Genomic DNA, 6003 nt, shown 5'->3' on the forward strand with positions numbered 1-6003 from the left:
AAATGAAGGGATGGTGGGGATATTTGTAACTTGTAAGCAATTGTTTTTAGTTGGCATAGTATATCACGAAGTTTTTAAAAAAAAAAAAAAATTCGGTATGACCAATGTGCTAACGGTGTCTGGTAGGAAACAGTCTGTGGATTGGTTGTTTTGGTTAAGGTATTAACAGATTTTAATGTGTCCAATGCCCAAGCCGGCCAGGTTTGGATGCCGTAAACGGATTCTTTTGAAAACTTTTAAAAAAAAAATGTAAATTGATGGTATTTTTTTTTTTTTTATTATAAAGCGGGATGGATTAAGGTTCTCTTCTCTTTAGGCCATGGGTTATACTTACAGGAAAAGGATTACGGTTCTCTTCTCTTGTATGATGTCATTCCCACAATATAATCACCGTGTAAGGGGACACGTGGTGGTTCACTAGTCATAGAATCTATCACTCACAAGCACCAATCAAGTTCCGCCATGGCATCAACCATTTTTTCATCACTCACAACCTTTTTTAGGCGGGGTGGTCATCACTCACCACCACACCCAACAATTTCCCCCCAACCAACAATTACACTCACAAACCAAAAGAATAACGGAGTGATAAAAATAACGAAAATCCGCTTTTGTGATGATATAACGCGTTGATGTTTATGGGCGGGGTGGCCATCACTCGTTGAAAATGGCCATCACTCGTTATAAACCTTCCACCCCGTGGGGCCTAATAGCTGAAGTTGTAAATGTTAATATTGATAAGTGATCTCATTTACTGCCTCATGTTTTATTATTCCCTTAATATTTTCTAGAGTAAACTGCCATTTTGGTTCCTGTGGTTTGGCCAGTTTTGCCACTTTAGTCCAAATCTCAAACTTATTACATTTGGGTCCCTGTGGTTTGCATTTTGTTGTCATTTTAGTCCAAAAGTGAAATTTGACCAGATTACCCACTTTTGACCCTGCTATTTTGTCTTCACCCTCATGGGCATTTCGGGCATTTTAGGTTTATTATAACCTAATATTAATTAACCCCATTAATATATAAACCCCACCCCACCATCACTGAATATCAAACCCCACCCCACCATCAGTGAAGATCATCTTCTCAAACAATCACCACCACCACTGTGGCACTTTAGGTTTTCCCGAATAACCCTTTTGTATTAACATTGTGTGTATATACGTTATTAAATGAAAGTGCGTGTTACCTTGATGTTCTATGTGATCCTTTTGCTATGTATGTATATGTAATATATATATATATATGTATAAATACTAGTGAACCGAGACCACGAACCCGACTCGAGGCCATTCTCGGTCTCGAGTAAACAGTAAACGGTTGGGCCGGTTGGGCCGCAACCTCCCTTAGCCCACTCGAAACCCTTGTAGGGTGCACCACCCACCGAGTATAAAGCCCCTCATCCACCTTCTCCATTACACTCTCACACACTCTCTCCCTCACTGAAACCCTAAAAGCTACAAGACCTCCTCTCCTTTCTCTCGAATTCAACCGGCGTACAACAAGGACACTCGGCTCGGTTCAAGCTCGGAATCACCATTCGGAAGCTCACTCATCGACCCTTCATACCCTCACACTTCGAGTCTCTACCGGTTAGTGTTCTAATGTGTACTAGGTGTTATATGTGTGTTAGATGCCTTGTGTGCTTGATGAATGAAATATATGCTTAACCTCTTTTACATGACCTTGATTGATTTGGTGAGTAAAAATCATGAATTACATGAAGATTGATGTTCATCTATGATGTAGATGTTTGGTTTCTAGATAAAGTGGTTTGTTAATAATCATGCTAGCTTGACATATGAATAAGTAGAAAAATGCTTGAATATGGTGCTAACATGTTCTCGGTTGGGTGTGTGAATGATGATGATCGATAGTACATTAAACTAGGTGTATTATGCTACCATAAATCGGTTTAAATGAGTATGTTTGTTTAAGATGAAAACCCTAATAATGAACAACATGAATATGATATGAATGTGTTGTAAACATTTGAAAATGCTAGTTTTGATCTGTTTTGGTTAAGTTTTAGACAAGGAAACATGTTTGTGTGATATCATTGGATAGTACATAACCTCAGGAAATCAGAATTCTGTTGCATAGTACAATTCGGGCAGATGCATCAGAATCAGTAGGTAAACGACTCAAGACCAACGGTTGCGACTCGAGACCATGAAGCTGCAACTCGAGACCGCACGGTTGTGACTCGAAACCTGGACCAAGCAACTTCAAAACGGACTCCACGGACTCGAGACCATCAAGGTCTCGACTCGAGACCACATCGTGACAACTCGAGACGGGACTAGAGATCTCCGGGGTTACGAGTCATGCCTGCACCACTCGAGACCAACCTTTACAAGCCGAGACCTCCTGGTTGCGACTCGAGACCGCAGGTTCTCGAGTCGAGACCACCTTGTCTCGACTGGGCTGTTCACTTTAGTAATTGGGCCACAACGTGATTTGTTTGGGCTGCCTGTTTAACTGAACTATGTGTTAGTTGATACTGTTGACTGATCCAATAGTAGAACAGGCCCAATAACTCAACATGTAACTGTATGCATGCTATGTGTTAGATAATGTGTAAATATACGTGATATTCTCTGTACCCAACCCTGACCTATACTGGTAACCATGTTAGGACGTGGTGACCAGCGTGTTTGACAAGTAACCTAATCTGTCGAGCAACCTAAGGTGAGTTCACACACTAAAAGCATGCGTCCCAAGGAGGGACACGGACAAACTGCCAACTTTGGGAAAAATACTTTTGAACTATTATTTCCAGGGGAAATCCGAATGGGTATTTACTATCTCCGGGGGAGATACGTTTGGATATTATTTATAAATCACAACTAGCCAAGCTAAACGAAACTCTATCACCTTAAGTCCCTGCTTACAGTACCGATTAATCGCCGGGGGCGAACGGGTAATTAGTTGATAGCGCTATTAGGTTTGACAACCTCACACCGTGACCGAGGGAGATCGGGCATGAACTAGTAGACCTTGCATCTTGGTCAATGACGATAGACATTGACTCGGGGCACAACAACTTTCCGTCAACAGTTTCGGTATCTACAGTTTAGTGAGCTTACAGATGGGGTAGCTCCCCACAACGTGATTATAAATGCTTTAACTAAACAACTTATGTTTTTGAAAACTAAAACTAGACAACTAGTGAACTCGCTCAACTTTACGTTGACACCTTACTGCATGCTTTGCAGGTACCCAGTGATTCAGGAGCTTGCAGCTTGCGGATGTGTAGTGGTCGTCTAACCCGTGTGTTGGGTTCTAAACAAACTTGAACTAAGAATCTTGTTCTAAACTATTTTGTCTATGCTTCCGCTACTTATCTGAACTATTACTTAAACTTATATACTTTTGAACTTTGATTATGATATTTGCCAACCTTGTGGTTGGTGAGTATTACTTATGTTATTAATTAAATTGCTCAGTATAATTGGTGGCTGGATCCTGGTAAGTCACGCCTCCAAGCGGTGGTGTTCCGCATGTGGATTTTGGGGGTGTGACAGATTGGTATCAGAGCCATTGGTTATAGTGAACTTGGTTTTAAAAAGGGGAAAATCTTTTTTAGAAAAACCAGACTATAACCCGTGACTCGTGACGAGACTACACTCCAAGTGCAAGACTCAACACATTAGACCTCATAGCTCGGACTAGTGTCTACTTGCTTGCTTTATGCTTTCTGTTCTACGATACGTACTAGTGTGCTTAGTTAGATAGATACACCTCCCTCTTCTATCTCATTCTCGCTACATTACGACATCACACTCATACTATGTTTTCTGATTATGAAGACAATGAGTGGACGTGGAAGAGGAAACATTAACATGACTCAGGCTCAATTCAACACTGTGGCTGCAGCTTTCGCAGCTCACCCTGGAGGTAAACTCGTTATCCGAGGATGTTTAGATCCTACCGCTGCATCGTCTTTAACTCCTAAACCTATTCGCTTCGCTTCTCACAACAGGTCAGCATGCACCTGCGCAACCACACGTGTGTACTTTCAAAACTTTTATAGATTGCAAACCTCTCCCTTTCAATGGCACTGAGGGTGCCATAGGTCTTCTGCACTGGATTGAGAAAGTCGAAGCTGTCTTTCCTATCTGTGAGTGTCCCCCTGCGAATTGGGTGAAGTTTGCTACTGGTACGCTTGAAGGAAACGCGCTTTCCTGGTGGAAGGCGCAAATTCAGATGTTTGGTTTGGAAACTGCTAATGCTACTGCGTGGGAGGATTTCAAGGACATGATTAAGGATGAGTACTGTCACCGGGATGACATCCACAAACTCGAGAACGAGTACTTTGCGCTTAAGATGGTTGGGTCAGAGATTGAGACCTACACCAAACTGTCCAACGACTATGCTGCTCTTTGTCCAAACATGTCTCGGCCTATGTATCGAAGAATCGAATTGTACATCAAGGGTTTGGCTCCAGAAATCCGAAGCCATGTGACTGCAGCCAACCTCAATACCATTCAGCCGAACGTCCGTCTTGCTCACAAACTCACTGATCAGGCCGTAGAAGAGGGCAAGCTGCCCAAAAGGATCAGTGCTACTGCCGGAACTTCTAATGACAACAAGCGTAAGTGGGAAGGAAATCAAAGCAAGGATGCTAACCCCACCCAGGCCCCAACACAGCAAAGGAAAACTGAAAACAACAAGGGCACTCAACAACAGGGTGGCTATCGCGGTAACCACCCCAAGTGCAACAAGTGCAATCGACATCACAGTGGGCCTTGTGGGAAAAGTCAGTGTCAGCGATGTAACAAGATGGGACATGAGGCCAAGGACTGTAGGAGTCCACGTCCCGCCGGACAGAATCAGCAGCAGCAACAGCAACATCATGGGAACGTTAAGGGTTGTTTCCAGTGTGGAGCTGAGGGGCACTTTAAGAAGAATTGCCCTGAACTGAACCAGAACCGTAACAACAATCAGGGAGCTAGAAATAACGATCAGAACAACAATGCTGAGAATGGTACAAGGGGAAGGGCTTTTGTGATTGGAGCTGGAGAAGCAAGGAATGACCCTAACGTCGTGGCGGGTAAGTTCCTACTCGATGATCGTTATGTTTCTGTATTATTTGATTCCGGAGCCGATGCTAGTTATGTGTCCCTACGTATTAGTAAGAAGCTTAAGCGCCCGCCTTCGTTACTAAGTTCTAATCATATCGTCGAATTAGCTAATGGTAGAAACATCGAGGCCTCACATGTTATCAAAGGCTGCAAACTAGTACTGTCTGGTCAGACCTACAACATCGATCTTTTCCCTATCGTTCTTGGAAGTTTCGACGTCGTCATCGGTATGGATTGGTTGTCCAAACATCGCGCGGAAATCCTCTGTCAAGAGAAAATGGTCCGCATTCCCCGCCATTCTGGCAAACCCCTCATCGTGCAAGGGGACAAAGGCGGAGAAGTCACAGGCATCATCTCGTTCTTGAAGGCCCAAAAGTGTCTACGGAAGGGGCACACCGCTATCTTAGCACTTGTCACCAACACACAGGAAAAGGAAAAGAGGATTGGAGATTTTCCAGTGGTACGCGACTACTCCGAGGTGTTCCCGGAAGAACTACCTGGACTCCCTCCCCACCGTCAGGTCGAATTCCAAATCGAGCTAGCTCCCGGAGCAGCACCTATAGCTCGTGCGCCTTATCGACTGGCCCCCGCAGAACTGAAGTAACTCTCTACGCAACTGCAGGAACTATTGGATAAAGGATTTATCCGTCCTAGTTCGTCACCATGGGGAGCACCAGTACTCTTTGTTAAGAAGAAGGATGGCACTTTCCGAATGTGCATCGACTATCGCGAGCTGAACAAAGTCACCATCAAGAATCGCTACCCTCTCCCGTGTATCGACGATCTATTCGATCAGTTGCAAGGATCGAGCTACTACTCTAAGATTGACCTACGATCGGGCTATCATCAGCTAAGAGTCCGTAATGAAGACATTTCCAAAACTGCATTCAGAACTCGTTATGGTCATTACGAGTTC

The sequence above is a fragment of the Helianthus annuus genome, chromosome 4, assembly GCF_002127325.2.
Source record: "Helianthus annuus cultivar XRQ/B chromosome 4, HanXRQr2.0-SUNRISE, whole genome shotgun sequence".
Classification (NCBI taxonomy): domain Eukaryota; kingdom Viridiplantae; phylum Streptophyta; class Magnoliopsida; order Asterales; family Asteraceae; genus Helianthus; species Helianthus annuus.